At 48.4% G+C, this 16,839-nt stretch overlaps 1 protein-coding gene across 2 annotated transcripts in view; it reads left to right on the forward strand.

Annotated features, from left to right (window-relative positions):
- The window catches only part of RFX7 (regulatory factor X7), a 110,500-nt gene that overhangs the window by 38,238 nt on the left and 55,423 nt on the right, over positions 1 to 16,839 (forward strand). The window lies entirely within an intron of this gene.

The following is a 16,839-nucleotide window of genomic DNA, read 5'->3' on the forward strand; positions in this document are numbered from 1 at the left end:
GCAAACAGGGGGAAGTCATCCCCAGCCACCTCGGTAGTAGATTATGGTGGTTGGGAGGTCTCTTAAGGATCTGAATATGAAGCCGGCTCTGGTAACAGAATATACAAGATTCTGCTCTTGTAGAGTGCGCCAATCAAGGAGGGTATCCATGTGATCAGTTGGGGCCTCTGGATTCTACTCGAGGTTCTGTACTCTAATGAAGGCCTCGGGTGGGGCGGGTAGGGCGGGGGATTTGGGGAAAGGATGTTGTTGATCACGAGGTAGGGCAGTGTGACAGTGGTGGCAGTGGTGAACAAACAGGGATCCCTCCCCCCCACCCCCCAAGTTCGACGGGATAATGCAAGAGTCGTTTACAGTCGTGTCCTGCGAGGAGGAGAATTTGGGTCCGGCTGCTGGCGAGGCATCCATCTCGCCGCTGCCGTAGACAGCGAAACAGCAGTGGGCTGGCTAAGCAGGGAGAAGCTGGACACAGGTGAAACAGGTGCCTCATCCTGAGGTCTTAGGCCAGATTGTGACCGGGTTTCGGTCGACCGGAAAACCCGATTTGGTTTGTGCTAGAGGAGAGCGTCGACATAGAGGGTTTACATCTCGCTTTCCGGAATTCGGCAGAAGTCGATGGGACCCGATATCGCGCCTTGCGGCCTGCAATTGCGAGTCTTCTTCTGGTGGAGGAACTCCACAAGGGGGCCTGTCGCTGGGCTCATTTAAAGACCAGAATTTTGGCCATATCCGGCATGCCATTGCGAAGTGAGAGGGGTATCGGTGGGGTCAGCCAAGCTCATATCCCAGCTCTTCAGAGTCGTGAAACCGGAGAGGTCACCGGTGAGGTGTGGGGTCACGCCCAGTAACCTGCACTTGTTGTTGACATTTTTTGTTGGCGGCCTCCCTTTGAGCTCTTCGTGATCTCTTTGCAGCGTGTCCGACCCTAAAGACGTTTATTTTTCTCTGATGGCCCGTAATGCCCGCAAGGCAGACCAGTGGATTACTACAGGCTTCGGTGACCGAGCCACCGTTTCTGATAATCCGAATGGAAAGTGCAGTCTTCAGAATGTCATCGAGGCTTGTTCCTAAGGTTCTTTGCAGAGTTTCATGTCAGCCCGGAGATTGCCCTGCCATCTTTGTGCCCTGCTCACAAGCTGAGGCTACTTGCAATAAACTGGACCCAGTAAGGGATCTCCTTCTACTTGGAAAGGTCAAAAGCATGGAGCAAGTTGGAGCGGCTATTTGTTCTCGACAGCCAGCAGCAGATGTGGGGTGGAGGGGGGGAAGCCAGCCTCAAAGTGGATAGACGGAGGACTATCGCATGAGTCATTGCATCTAGGAGGCTTACAGATGTAAAGGTCTGGGTCATGCTGGAAAGATGTAATCCCCTTTCAACTAAGGGCCATGGCAGTCCCTTGGACCAGTGGAGGGCTTGAGTCTCCCTGGCTCCTATTTGCAACGGCAGCCACGTGGAGTTCACCCCCCCCAACACACACGGTTCACCGGCGCACCAACGCCGGTGTGTCTCGAGAGAACCCATTCGGGAGGGCAGTGCCGCAAAAGGGGGTGGCAGTGCGGGAAATACGTAAATAAATAAAGCTTCCCGCCTGTGCCTGTCTGGTTCTGTTACAGGTTCATCTGTTATGAGTTGGAGTGTATGATGCCATATGTACAAACATGGATTTAGTGCTTACATTAATCCTATTTTTCATAGGCAGCCTCCGACACTCCGTTCCCACCAACCTCTCACCTCTTTATCTTTCAGTTTGGGGCTGTTGTTTTGTGTTTGTGGCTGTACAGGGCGACATAGTGGCGAGATGTTAACTGCCTCACCTGGTATGCAGGAGGTCACAGGTACAAACCCAAACCTGACGCCTGTATATTTTTTAGTTTGTATGTGCTCCCCATGGATTTTTCTCCGGATCCTCCGGTTTTTTCCTCTACATTTAAATATTTGGCCGCCATAAATTTCCACATGATAAGCCATTAAGTTGAGCTATCATTTGTAGCCAGGTCGCATCTGAAAGAGAGTTGTATAACTCAGTGGACCTTATCTGGTAAAATAATAATAGTTTTAGTGTATATATGTTGGAAAAATAAGAGTTAATTACCAGTTGGTGACGTTAATGTTGGTCACATTGGACCAAATCTTGACTTAAAGCTTTCGTGGCTGCAGGAATTCACATTCTGGGGTCTTTCGGTAAAAGGCACATAGATAGGGTCAAAGAAAATAATAAAAAATAACAAAAACTACGACGTTTCGACCGCAACGCAAGCGGTCATCTTCAAAAAAGGCCTTTCCTGAAGACGACCGTTTGCGTTGCTATCGAAACGTCATCGTTTTTTTTGTTATTTTTTAAATTATTTTCTTTGAACCTATCTACGTGACTTTACCGAAACGACCCAAGAATACACATTGGATCATTTTCAGTTTGCCTGTAGAGTGCAGGAGATGGTGTCCCTCCGTATTAAGCTCCGAGAGAAATTTCACGAACTAAACGAGTGGCGGAGGGGGTCACATGGTGCGGTTGGTAATGTTTAATGTTGGGCTGGCACCATTTTAATGTTGATGTTGCATCAGCTTTTCTGGGTGCCCGGCATAGGATGATGGAATTCATCGGCTCTTGAGTTGGGAGTAAGTATGTATGTATGTCTGCTGAACTTCTTTTGCACCGTATTTGTAGCTGACCGTGCTAATCGGAGGTGCGAGTAGGTATCGGCCACTGCCGATGAAAATCAGGTTTAAGGTAATATTAAATCGTTGTTTAATTTGAACTCAACTTCAGGAAACTTTTTAAACAAGTTAGGGGAAACAATATTCGATACATAATGAAAAAAAATACTTCGTACAAATAAACCAAATTAAAGTGTGTGAAAAGTGCAAATTGCATTTATTAAAATAAGCAACAAATATTCAGAGGGATTGTTATGGCTGTCTCAAATGCAGTATTAGTTTTTAGAATGTTTATGTTTAGGAGGGAGTGCTTTCGCAAGCGCTCATTGGCATGCTAACAGCCCGCGAGCCAAACACAGCGGCTTCATTTGAGCATCCTCAAAGAGTTGGCGCGCCTCCTCTTAACGAATTGGCTTTCAATGGGTTTTTTTTATCATTCGGTACATTTTTACGAATTGCACTTTTCCTTTATTACAAACGGTGCATTACATAACCTCATGGAATGGGACCAGAAGGTCCCAGGAGACTTTGCACATCTTCTTCGCCTCGGGGCTGAGCTGCGTGACTCGACTGCCCCCGGCCTGCAGTGAGCCACCCGTCCCCCGTCACCGCTGCCGCCGCCCGCAGTGAGCCACCCGTCCCCCGTCACCGCTGCCGCCCGTAGCTCGTATTTCCAACCCGACCTGTTTTCAGATCACTTGTGAGAGGTCAGAGTTGCAGTTGTTCACCTGGCCCATATGGTCTCTCTACGGCAGCCCCCCATCGCGTTTTTGTGCAGTCTTGCCTTTTGTTGTGGCGCCAGGAGAGGGATAGGGTTGTGCGGAGGGTTACGTGCGTTACCAGGGTGTGTGTGTGTGTGTGTTACCCTTGGCAAGTTGTGTGCATTTCCCGGGTGTGTGCGTTTCCCGGGTGTGTGCGTTATCCTTGGCAGGTTGTGTGCATTACCCGGGTGTATGCATTTCCTGTGTGTGTGCGTTACCCTTGGCGGGTTGTGTGTGTTACCCCGGTGTGTTCCTTACCCTCGGTGGGGTGTGTGCGTTACCCCGGGTCTGTGCGCTACCTTTGTGGGTTGGCGTCAGCGTTAGTAGGTGCTCGCTAACAGCTCCTGCCTGGTAAACGTTTAGAAGCACGCGTTTAGATGATTTTGCTGCTATAAATGTCCACATGATAAGCCACTTCGTGGAGCTATCATTTGTGGCCAGGTCGCTTCTGAAAAATAAACTATAAGCCCGGTGGGTTTTATCTGGTAAAATCAAAAGTTTCGTTTTATTTAGAAATATTTTTTAGTGATTAGCTTACCTTTCTTATACTTTGCACTCCTATCGTGTTTTCGTATTGTTTGTCGTTGTAACGTTCTGACCTGCCCCGACTGGACGTGTGTGGGGGAAAAAAAGAGCTTTATAGCTCATCGGATTCCTCCGGTATAAATAAATATTCTAATTCTGCTGCTATGTGCAATAGGACTAAAAGGGCTCTTTTGTCGTGTGTGTGAGTGCGCAAAGCTGCAGTGCAGGGGATGGTTTTCTGCATGTCACCTTCAGCGAGGGGAAAAAAAGTCTTTGATCCCCTGCTGATTTTGTACGTTTGCCCACTGACAAAGAAATTATCAGTCTATAATTTTAACGGTAGGTTTATTTGAACAGTGAGAGACAGAATAACAACAAAAAAATACAGAAAAACGCATGTCAAAAATGTTGTAAATTTATTTGCATTTTAATGAGGGAAGTAAGTATTTGACCCCTCTGCAAAACATGACTTAGTACTTGGTGGCAAACCCCTTGTTGGCAATCACAGAGGTCAGACGTTTCTTGTAGTTGGCCACCAGGTTTGCACACATCTCAGGAGGGATTTTGTCCCACTCCTCTTTGCAGATCTTCTCCAAGTCATTAAGGTTTCGAGGCTGACGTTTGGCAACTCGAACCTTCAGCTCCCTCCACAGATTTTCTATGGGATTAAGGTCTGGAGACTGGCTAGGCCACTCCAGGACCTTAATGTGCTTCTTCTTGAGCCACTCCTTTGTTACCTTGGCCATGTGTTTTGGGTCATTGTCATGCTGGAATACCCATCCACGACCCATTTTCAATGCCCTTGCTGAGGGAAGGAGGTTCTCACCCAAAATTTGATGGTACATGGCCCCGTCCATCGTTCCTTTTATGCGGTGAAGTTGTCCTGTCCCCTTAACAGAAAAACACCCCCAAAGCATAATGTTTCCACCTCCATGTTTGACGGTGGGGATGGTGTTCTTGGGATCATAGGCAGCATTCCTCCTCCTCCAAACACGGCGAATTGAGTTGATGCCAAAGAGTTCCATTTTGGTCTCATCTGACCACAACACTTTCACCCAGTTGTCCTCTGAATCATTCAGATGTTCATTGGCAAACTTCAGACGGGCATGTATATGTGCTTTCTTGAGCAGGTGGACCTTGCGGGCGCTGCAGGATATCAGTCCTTCACGGCGTAGTGTGTTACCAATTGTTTTCTTGGTGACTACGGTCCCAGCTGCCTTGAGATCATTGACAAGATCCTCCCGTATAGTTCTGGGCTGATTCCTCACCGTTCTCATGATCATTGCAACTCCACGGGGTGAGATCTTGCATGGAGCTCCAGGCCTAGGGAGATTGACAGTTCTTTTGTGTTCCTTCCATTTGCGAATAATCGCACCAACTGTTGTCACCTTCTCACCAAGCTGCTTGGCAATGGTCTTGTAGCCTTTCCAGCCTTGTGTAGGTCTACAATCTTGTCCCTGACATCCTTGGAGAGCTCTTTGGTCTTGGCCATGGTGGAGAGTTTGGAATCTGATTGATTGATTGATTGCTTCTGTGGACAGGTGTCTTTTATACAGGTAACAAGCTGAGATTAAGAGCACTCCCTTTAAGAGTGTGCTCCTAATCTCTGCTCGTTACCTGTATAAAAGACACCTGGGAGCCAGAAATCTTTCTGATTGAGAGGGGGTCAAATACTTATTTCCCTCATTAAAATGCAAATCAATTTATAACATTTTTGACATGCGTTTTTCTGGATTTTTTTGTTGTTATTCTGTCTCTCACTGTTCAAATAAACCTACCATTAAAAATATAGACTGATCATTTCTTTGTCAGTGGGCAAACGTACAAAATCAGCAGGGGATCAAATACTTTTTTCCCCTCACTGTATTTTACGTAGGGTTTTCCCTTTCGGACAGAGTTATTAATGCATGTGAGCCGATCACCTGGGTTTGATTCTTGGCAATGGATAACATGTAGCAAGAATTCGCTGAAATTGTTTTGGATCGCCTCCCCTAGGTCGACCCGGGTCTGAAATGAGTGCCTGGCACAGTGTGGTAAACGTCAACACCGAAGAGACAAACGCAGCGATACGCAGCCGACCACAGCTCCGCCTCGCGTACCGTGTCGCTGTTAATGTCCTCCAAGAGCAGAATTTAGCCGTAAGGATGAATGAGAGATCTCGGGTGTTTTGTGATACGGTCACGCGTTGGTTCACGTTCGGTATGTCGGTCCAAGCGACTTGTTTGAACCCATATCCACCCCCCCCCCCCCCCAGTAGTGATCGGAATCGGAATAACCCGGTGGCGAAATGTTAACTACCTCGCCTGGTATACAGGAGGTTGTAGGTTCGATCCCGACCCTGACGTCTGCTGTATATTTGGAGTTTGCGTGTTTTCACAGTGTTTGTGTGGATTTTTCTCCGCGGCCTCCCAGTTTTTTCCTCCGCATTTATAATGATCAACACGCGTTTAGAGCATTTGGCTGCTAAAAATGTCCACATAAGGCCACTTCGTTGGGCAATCATTTGTGGCCAGGTCGCTTTTGAACAAGAACTATATCGCTCAGTGGGCCTTACCTGGTAAAATAAACATCGTTTTTAGTTTATAATTTAATAGTAGGGCCAAGGTGAGGTCTGCTTAGGCCAAAGTGACAGCCTTTCTTAACGTCCGCGCACTGGCACAACGACAAATCGGCATGCGTGGTTCTGTTTTGATAGAATCCCTCGTGTGCTTTGCCGGATTTAGAATGCTCTCACTACCAAACACTTGGTGTAATGTTTTTAAGAAATGCAAAAAATCGTGGTAAAAGCATCTCGGATACGCAGTGCCTCCTCGTGACTCTCGCAAGGGGAATTGTTTCTGTTTTTGTGTGCGTCTGAAGGGCAATTGGAGTCGCGTTAAAACCCACTTCTGCTGCTCTTTGAGGGGGTCACAAATGTGATTTTTGTTGTTGTTGCTTATTCATGTAGTCATTGGCACAGTTAACAATTTTAATGTAATTTTGGTCAATCTTGCATTCGATCAAGGCCCTCGGAAGGCTATTTAGTCGGTCCTCTTCGGTAACCTGGGCTCCCGAGCACCAGGAAAGAAAAATGTCAATTGCACCCCTAGCAGCAGCAGCAGTGGCCGCCCGGATTTTGTAGACGTGTTGAATTGCTTTGTTTCTCCCTCCCCCGCGCGCGACACAAAACGCACCCGCGGTGCTGCAGAGCATCCTCGCCGTAGCGCGTGGTGGCGGCGGTGACTGGACACTTGTGAAAAAGAGCTTAATAGCTCATCAGAATTCTCCAGTGTAAATAAATATTCTGATTCTGGCTGCTGTTGACGATCACGTGACAGTCGGTGCTCAGAAACAACGTACAGGGTGGTGGTCCAGATGTCTCTTGACCCCCCACCCCCCCCAATTAATTGACCCCGAACAATAAACGTTACTCATAAAAAAATATACAAATTTTGAGGATTAAATTGGGTGGGGTGGGGGGGGGGGGTCACAAGACATCTCCGGGCCACCCTGTACTGTAATGGCAAGCGGTTTGAAACGTAGTCTTGGGAGACCAGGCCTCGAAGACGTCGCCGTAAAACTGGCGTGGGCAGTCGAGCGAGGCCGGAGTGACGTTATGGGATTTACCCACCACCGTCGCCGCGTTCCCAGCCTTGTGAGGAATTGGAGCTGTCGGCAATCGCGGTTCTGACGGTCACGGGCGTTATATAAATCGTTGAACCGTCTCATTTTTTTGGAGAACAAATCCATGATTTGTGTTCTGTTGTCGCAGTGTTATCTTCTCTTTCTCACGTTCTGTTTCCCACGTGGGGTCATTACGGCTTAATGTGATTTCCAAAGGTCAGAGTTGAGCCTCAATCCGCCATTACTGGAACAGGGAGCGCACGGTTTGGAGCTCCTGTCGTGTCATCGAGGTTCTCAAGCATTCAAGGGTGTACTTGAATTCCAACTGAACTTTATTGACATCTGCCAATTTTGAACACAACCTATTTCACTAGGTTGGGTAAAAATACGGCAGAGTGCAGGTAGATCATGCGGTCTTCGCGTGTATTGTTGGAGCGGTGTTTTAACTTCCTGTTCGGTCGCGCGGCGTCGCTCAAGACGAGGACGGAACAATTTTGCGGGACGCGTTTATACGTGTTGCATTAAATGCTTTGCAATGAGACAATTACATTTCTGCTCCTGTAACTCACTTTGGACGGGAGAATGACACTTCACATTCGAGAGATGCTGGGAGACATCCACAGACTGAGAGAGGTCTGTGGGTGTGTCTCTTCAGTTTGCTGGCCCCTTTCAAGAACCCCCGCAAACGCGCGCGTTTGCTGTGCGAACGAGGATCGGGCTGCGGTGGTGAGCGTGGGGGGGATGCACGGCGGGCCGAAAGCAACGTCGCCCGTTCCCCTTCCGTCGACGAAGAAATTGGAGAGCAACGGCCGTGGCGCCACTTTGTCGCTCAAGATTAGGTTCAGATTTCGATTGTGGTTCAAGACTACATTCATCGTCCTGCTTTTTAACGTCTTAATCTTTGGGTCTTTCGGTAAAGTTACGTCGTTAGGTTCAAAGAAAATAACGTGACTTCACCACGAGACCCTGCAGGTCACGAAAGCTTTAAGTCCAATATTTTTAACATCTTGTTTGGATTTTTTTTTCTATACTTTCTCCCCATCTCGTTTGTATGGGATCGTTCCCTTCACTGTGTCCATACCCCCCTCTCACACACACACCGTCCACTGGTCACTTGGTTAATTAGCAAGTAATTAACAGTTTGCAGTTCCCGTTAGGGTCCCGGAACGTGATGCATAGAGAGTTTTTGGGGCGGGCGCTGTGTTGTCCTGCGTGCCCGCCCCTGCCATTGGACTTCCCCCGCCCCCACTACCCATGATCCTCACTGTTTTATCTGCATCTCGGAGCGAGCTGCAGACAAGAGTTTGAGCCACAGCTAAAATTTTAACTGATTTAAAAAATACTACCCCACCCCCATCTCCTTTGTACTGTGTAGCTCATTCTGTGACCTTAATGTGTGACGTCAGGATGTCGCTTGCTTACACGTCATTGTGTTGTGCATCCATCCCGAGCTTCGTAATCGATATGAGTCGATGCGTCGTTACACCACCGCAGCATGTGCCCCTTGGCAGATTTACGCGTGCGCGCGTGCGTGCGTGGATGTGCACGCACTTTCACGGTTGCGCGAGCAGAAATCGGGACTGCGGTACGAATAATCACGCGATGCGTTAAGCGTAGCGAGCTGCGTTCACGATGGAATTTGTCGGTAGGATTTGCATGGAATCCACACGTGTATATGCTACTCGGAATTTGCCGCCACCACCACTTGCGTGCGTGTTCCGCATGCAGTGCCAGCCTCCCCTGCTTCCCATCCGAGCTCCTGTTGCCACTGACGCACGCAACAACAGGGTTTTGCCGCCCACACACGCGGCAGGCTGAATATATACGTACAGCACCGTGACCTGAAGTTCTTAATGAAATGAAATGTGTGGAGAGGATTTTACCAATTGGCCGTGACACAAAAAAAACCCATACTGGATGTATTAAAACTATAGCAGCATGAATAATTAAAGCCGTGGACTGCTGTAGTTCATCGCGCTGGAAGTGTGTCGGATGGCAGTGTTATTAGATTGAGCAATGAGAAGCAGATGGTGCGAATTTGAGAGAGCGTGCATGTTACTGCATGTGTGAGCTTGTTCCATTGCATGTGTGTGCCGCTGTGTATTTGCACACGGAGCTATGAACCCTGCGACACGACTTCAATTTTCGCTCATGGCCAACACCGGTGACGTTTATCTGATCCGGTCCTGAGCCCTCCCCTAGGTCAACGCGGCCTCAAATGGTTACCTGGTGCTGTGTGTAAACATCAACACTGGGGAGACAAAGGCGGGCAGGGGTGGTGCTGGCCACCCACCCCTTGGTGCATCGTGCCCACCTTAATAGGTGCTGCTGGAAACAGCACTTGCCACAACAGCCCGTTAAGGCTATACAGGGGATCTTTGTTTTTGTACGTATATAGTACACCACTGTAGTCTGTGCTCCTTGAATGGAGGAATAGCACATCTACACAAACTCACTCCTGAAGACCCCTCGTGGACTAACAGACCTCGGACATTTAGCTCCTGAACATAATGTCATGCACAAGAATTGTAACGGCTCATGGCCGTTCCGTGTGGTTATTGGTGTGTTTGCCCCCTTGTTTACACGGAGCCGGTCTCCACTCTTGAAGATGCACACCAATGTCAGTGAACATATAAAAGATCCCGTGATGACAACATCCGTATAAGTGTTGGCCCATTCGGTGCCAGTGTCATAGTCACGATCCAAAATTGGGATTTCTTTGGCAACTAATTGAACGAAATAACATTCTGCCGTGACCACTACAGTGATCCAGGTCTCATTGAAAGGACTTCGTCCGTGTGTGTTTATATACTTCATTGTCTACGTGTATTCTGGGAAACGGTAGCACAGTGGTTAACACACTGCACTATAATCCCTTTAACCTGGGTTCAAATCATTGCCACGTCTAACACCAGTGCCACGCGGTTTTCCGAAGCTGTCTTGGGCCTACTGTAGGCTGAGCCAGCCTTAAATGAGTACCTGTGAACAGCAGCACTCTGGAAACCGAGGTGAAAGGCATGATGCTGACCACAACACCCCTTGAGGTGCTGTGTCAGCTGTAACAGGTGCTTGCTAATCGCGCTTGCCCCTAAAGTATGTCGGGTTAAATGGGAGGATTTGACTCTTTACTTTGGGCATATGCACCTGGGTGTGGTGCTCGCTGTGCTTGAGTGTGTACTCGCGTGCATCCACGTTACAATAAGTTCACGTGTGTCGGTGTACGTGTCACAGTGAACGCCCGTGCATTCTTGCATCACAGCGCGTTTGTGCCGTGACCTTACCCTTCAGTGGACGTTCCAAAAGTAGAATTGGAGTGTCTCAGCAGCCGATATCAATTGCAAACAATTATCTCTCCGAGTGTATCTTTGCGGAAAGTTCCTGTTGTGTTGTAATATTAAGCTGCTCATGTGCTGCAGGAATGCCTTGCTGTGGATGTCCTGAATTATTTTTGTAGCCCCTTCCAACGATCCCACGTTTTATTTTGTGCTGCTGCCAATTGTCAAAAAAATAATCTGCAGGAGATTGAGGAGTTTGAATATTATTTTCTAATCGACACCCTCATCACCCGTAAGAAAAGGATTCTGCCCGGCACAGGACACCGTCTGAGTAGAGAAATCTGACCACGGAACTTTGTCTGAGTAGGCGTTTCGTGGTCGCCGCGCCTACTGGCACGTACAGCGCATAAAGCGCGTACAGCCAGACAGGCTCCTGTCCCATTGGGTCTCCTTGCGAGCCATGGCGGAGACGAAATATGCGCCAGACTCAACAAGAGGCGCGTGTATGGATGTTGAACTTCTTTTGCACCATACGTAAGCAACCGTGCTAATCGTGGCCAACGGAACCTTCGCTCACTGGACATGGGCCAGGTGATATTCTTGAGCCGACCCTGCCAGGTGCCATCCTCGCTGGTGGCGCTGCGGTGGTGAGATGTTAACTACCTCGCCTGCTATACGGGAGGTTGTGGGTTCGATCCCGACAAGGACACCTGTATATTTTGAGTTTGCATGTTCTCACTGTGGTAGCGTTGATTTTTCTCCGCGTCCTCGGATTTTTCTTTCCGCATTTGGAAGAAAAATGTGTTTCTTCTCGACGTGGAAATACATTTCAACGTAATGAGCCACTTTGTTGCTCTATCAGTTGTGGCCAGGTCGCTTATGAAAAAGAGCTATATAGCACAGTGGGCTTTACCTTGTAAAATTAAATTGTTGGGTTTTAATCTGGACAATGTGACTACTCAAAACATCCCTCCCTTCCCCCATCCCGACCTCAAATCGTACGGCAGCCACTCGGACATTGACACAGTAAGAGGGCGCACTGACTCCTGGCCCTCGGTAAGAGGCGCCTATTGAGGGGCTCAACGCAAAATGCTCATTCAAACCGAACAGCTGCACACATCTTGCACCCACCCAAGCGGCGACGCGAGAGCCTGCGAGCGCGGAGCTCGCCTTCTCCTTTTTGGCACGTTTTGCAAAGGTCGTGCTCAAAGTGTCTCCGACGTTGACTTGTGTGCGGAGAGGTTTGTCGACGGGGCTGGGTGGTGGGGAGCGTAAGGCGTTGTTGCATTTTCCTGGTGGGTCACATAGACGGGGGAAGTCCTCCCGCGTTGTCGCGCCAGCTGAAGGTCGCGGGGTCGTGTGTCACGTTCTGATTGCAGCAGCCATGGTTTTGATTCCCAGACACTCGCAATAAATATCGGCGGAAGTTGAGTATCAGCAACCCGCATTGGCATTTTCAACATGTCCAGATTATCCGTCCATTTTTGTCTACGTACGTCTCTTTTATTGTTATTTTGTTCCTCACGTAGGCCGACCAAAAATAAACAAGAGCGTCAAATAGGTGACATTGACCTCGGTTCACTTGGAAATCTTCTGTTTGGTGGGACAATCCATCAAAAACCGTATTAGATTTTGAGATCCAGTTTGATAACTGATAATTGCCCAGGAGGTCTCGGGTTGGTGCTTGGTTAGTGACATCTTCCCCAGCACTCTGGGCTACCCCAAGGGCATCTGGTACCAGGCCACCTCTTGCCGAGAACAACAAATGCTTTAATTTGGCGAGCACATGGTGTTGAAGACGATGCATCATCTGCGCTGGCGTGGTATTGTTTTTGCTCCGTTTGTACGCCTGTAAAGATGAAATGTGCCCACCCGTATGCGCCGTGATATTGAAATGTCCTCCGCGGGTAAGTAATTGATGCCGCAATGTTTTATTAAACGTGTTGTGTCGTTTTGCATAATGCATCCCAAATGCTGTCCTCCCCGACTATGGAAATCCATCCTGTCCCATAAACCCACGGTCAATGACATTTTTGCAATTCAATGCCAGATTGTGGGACCCCGTTACATTAACAACGGCACAATCATAAAAAAATGCAATGCTGTTAACTAGCCAGCCCTGATTAATCACAGGTCTGAAAATATGTTAGTTTGTTTACTCCTATTAATTCTTATGGGAGAGGTTTTTTTTCCACACAGTTCATGAATCCATGGTGGTAAATTCGTATCTATGGATTTTTGTAATATTGCAAATGTACTATTTTCAAAGTAGCTGCTAAAACAACATTCTATATATATCGGCGGGTGCTGTATACTGTTTCATACAGATGTGAAGCAATTCTAATGTTTTTTTTAAATATGTAATCTTATATTGCGACGGATGTAAATATTGAATGATAGCGATAACATTACTATCGATGTTTCTGCGAGGCTTGTGGGAGGGTTGGGGCTTTGGCCTTGCAAAGCAGGAATGGGGGGCGGGGGGTGAAAGGGGGTGGGTCTGGGGGGGAGGCAGTGGGGGGGGGTCACGGTGGCGAGATGTTAACGACCTCGCTAGGTATACAGGACATCATGGGTTCAATTCCGACCCTGGCGCATGCTGTATATTTGAAGTTTGCGTGTCGCTCTCTCCCCCGTGGTCGTGTGGATTTTTCACCGGATCCTCCAGTTTTTCCCGTCCATATTTAGAATCGGCATCATGCGTTTGAGAGTTTGGCCGCTGTACATTTCCACTTGGAAAGCCACCTCATTGCGCTATAATTTGCGGCCAGGTCGCTTCTGAAATAGATCTACATAGCTCAGTGGGCCTTGCCTGGTGAAAAAAAAAAATAATCGTTCATCGGTGTGGCAGTGGGAGTGGGGGATACTACAGTGAAAACGGTATCCGTTTTGTGGCCTGGTTAAGCATCGCTGAGTTCGTGGTGCGGATTGCTAATGTTGATTTCCGCGCCTGCAAAGTAATTTCTGCCAATGGGAAACGAGAGGTGATTTGTAAGCAAATGACCAATTTTCCCAATGGGATGCGGGATTTAAGTTCGTAGATCATCAGCGTTGGCTGTCCTGTGGGAACATCAGTCCCTGTCGTGGGGAATGGTGGAAATTTTCCGTAGTTATTTCGAGGTCAATATTGTAAATGAGCATGCTTCTAAAAAACATTTGGACAAGCATTGACGTGGATATTTTGTATTTTTTTAGGCCAAACCCGTCCAGGATTTTAGCTCTGTTGGTATAAGAGCCTAGTCGGCAGGTTCCCCAGCCGCAAGTGCGCCGGTTAGAGTCCCGGTCGGGGTGGATGTGGCACCGCACCCCCACTCCTCTGTTAGTAAACTGGGCAATCACTTGGTGAGGCCCCAACGCCGTTTTGGCAGCAAGAGATTAGTGGAGGTCGCCAATGGGAAGTGGCTGAGTTCTTTGCTGCTTGATAAGAACGTGGCATCTCATCAGCGGCACGGGGAGCCGCTGGTCGAGACGAGCTCTATAACCTGTATGAAAGCGCTGTTTTTGTTCCGGCCACTTCGACATCGTTAAGAATGTAACGAGAGACAGTTGCGGCTGCCCATTGACCCACAGTAGCGAAAACAAGTAGGCCGACATCCAACGCCTCCTTCCAACATCTGTGCCTCCGCGGAGTGGTTTATTTTATTACACGCGCATCCCATCACCCACCGGGGCTTGACCTTAATTACCTCCTTTGTATTACAGCATCTGCATAGGGCCGAGTCCCCTAATAAATAACCGAGTAGCAGTAATAGTACACTACGTATGGAAAGCTGCACGGTCCCCGAGGGACGGTGCAGGGAGTTTGTGTATGGTGTGGGAGGTTTTTGTTGGTGTGGGGGGGGGTAGCGGAGGGGTGGGAGGGGTGATGGGATTTGTCAATGGCATCGATCGTCTCATAGAAATTAATCAATGGCCCGGAGAGAGAGAGAGCCTCTTCCCCGGACCGCAAACATCTTTAGCCACTCAATCCACTGTCGTCAAATTGTTTTTAATGAGCGCAAAACCAATTCCCCGTGTCGGCGGCGGCGGTGGAGTGACTGGCGGGGTGCGTACCACGCCACATTCCAAAGCTCGAGGGTTTGTGTGTGGGTTCTTGTTTTGGAGGGATGTAGAGGAGGTGGCCGGGGGGGAGGCAAAGACCAAGGAAGACCCGAGAAATCGAGACGGGACACTTGAGAGATGCGTAGGGCTGTGCTGTGGCCAAATAGTTTAATGGTGCGCGTATGTAATGAATGCATTTAACAAGACCCGGGGTCTGTTTGATACGGGGGACCTGAAATACAGTCGTGTAGTTTTAATCACCGATAGAAAAAATGTGTGTGTGTGTGTGTATATAAGCTTTGGTGCATCGATTAAGAATGGCGCGCACACATTTTGTCAATCACAACCTGCAAGTGCACACACCTGAACATATTAGCACCACGTGTCGCTAGAGTCGCTATTGAAACGCACGGTTGTTCGCGGAGCAACTAAGCATGTACGTATGTATGTTTAACTTATTTCGCACCGTACGTAGCCAACTGCGCTCATCAGAGGTACGGGGGGAAGGATGACAAACTATACACAAAATAGCAGTTGGGAAGAAATTTGTTTTCAATCTTGATTTAAAAATGCACAGCTCCAGTGGCTTCCTGATATCGGAAGGAAGAGCGTTCCAGACGGCCGCAGAAGCGCATCTGAAAGCGCGTGGCCTAGCGTATGTATATACAGGCAACTTAAATGTATGTGTAACCGTAGCTACGGGGGGATATGTCTTGGCCTCGTAAACATTGCATGTCTTGTGCAGAAACAATACCATTGGTGCCTTGGTCACTCCTGTCCAGCGCAGTTTGCGTGATTAATTAGAACAAAGGGCTTATATGCTAACCCAAAACTTTTTGTATGTTAGAGTACCGGTTTTTTATATCCAGGGCACTTGATGTACTTTTATTTCACATTGCTTAACAAATTGCATCGTACTTGAAAAGCCCTGTGCGATCAAATTATGTAAAATAACAATTCACCGATTCATCAATCGCATCTCCCCAAAACGGTTGCTCATCTGGAAAGAATTAAAAGGACCCCCCCCCCAATTGTTAGTCGTGAACACTGCTGCACCATTGGTTTAGTTTATTGTGCACAAAGCATGCAATGCCGATGCTCTCTCTCTCTCTGAGGATTAACGTTTTGCAAAGTGAAAAAAAATGTAATGGTAAGAGCCCGTTGACTGACTGATAATGCCAAGACATGTGTTGTCCCCCCCCCCCCCCCCCGCTTCAAGAGTCGGCTTCCAAACGCTCCTTAAAAATATCCTCCTCCGGTCGAGCATGCCACAGCTCTCTGTACAACTGGCTCACTCGGGGTACAAGGAATTTGTAGCTTAAGTCCACACCCACAGAGTCGTGCAGCCCGTGTGTGTGTGTGTACGCACGTGTGCTTGCAATCTCAAAACAAAGACAGATTCCCCCATCCCCCTTGTTATAGCCTTACCAGACTGTTGGGGCAAGTGCTGTTAGCGGGCACCTGGCGAATGCCGCCGGCACGGCACACGAGGGGCTGGTGTTGCTGACATCACGCCCGACCGCCTTTGTCTCACCAGTGGCGATGTTTGCACACTGGCTCGGGCACTCCTCTAAGGCTGAGGTAAACCTAGGTGAGGCCCAAAGTAGATTCAGATATGTCACTGATGTTGGCCAGGAGCGGGAAACAAATTCTGGTCACCGGGTGCATAACGCATTGCACTAACCGTTGCATTGCCGCTCCCCACTGGGCGGCGAGTGACACGCTCCGACTCAAATGCCAGTGAGCTCTATCCCTTCGCCGAACACGTAGGAACTTGCCATTAATTAATTTAATTAATAACCACGGCAATTTTTCCAGTGTTCAAAAGTTGATGGTCATGATATATATTAATAAAATTATCCCTAAAACCCCCGGTCAGCTAAGCACATAGCGTTAGTGAACACGTGGTTTTTTTTTCCCATCAGGACCGTACAACATCATCCCTGCTCCCTTAGCGACAGTGTCGCTGAGGGTCTGT

The sequence above is a fragment of the Petromyzon marinus genome, chromosome 52, assembly GCF_048934315.1.
Source record: "Petromyzon marinus isolate PM22_M1 ecotype Great Lakes invasive population chromosome 52, UKy_Petmar_22M1.pri1.0, whole genome shotgun sequence".
Taxonomy (NCBI): Eukaryota; Metazoa; Chordata; class Hyperoartia; order Petromyzontiformes; family Petromyzontidae; genus Petromyzon; species Petromyzon marinus.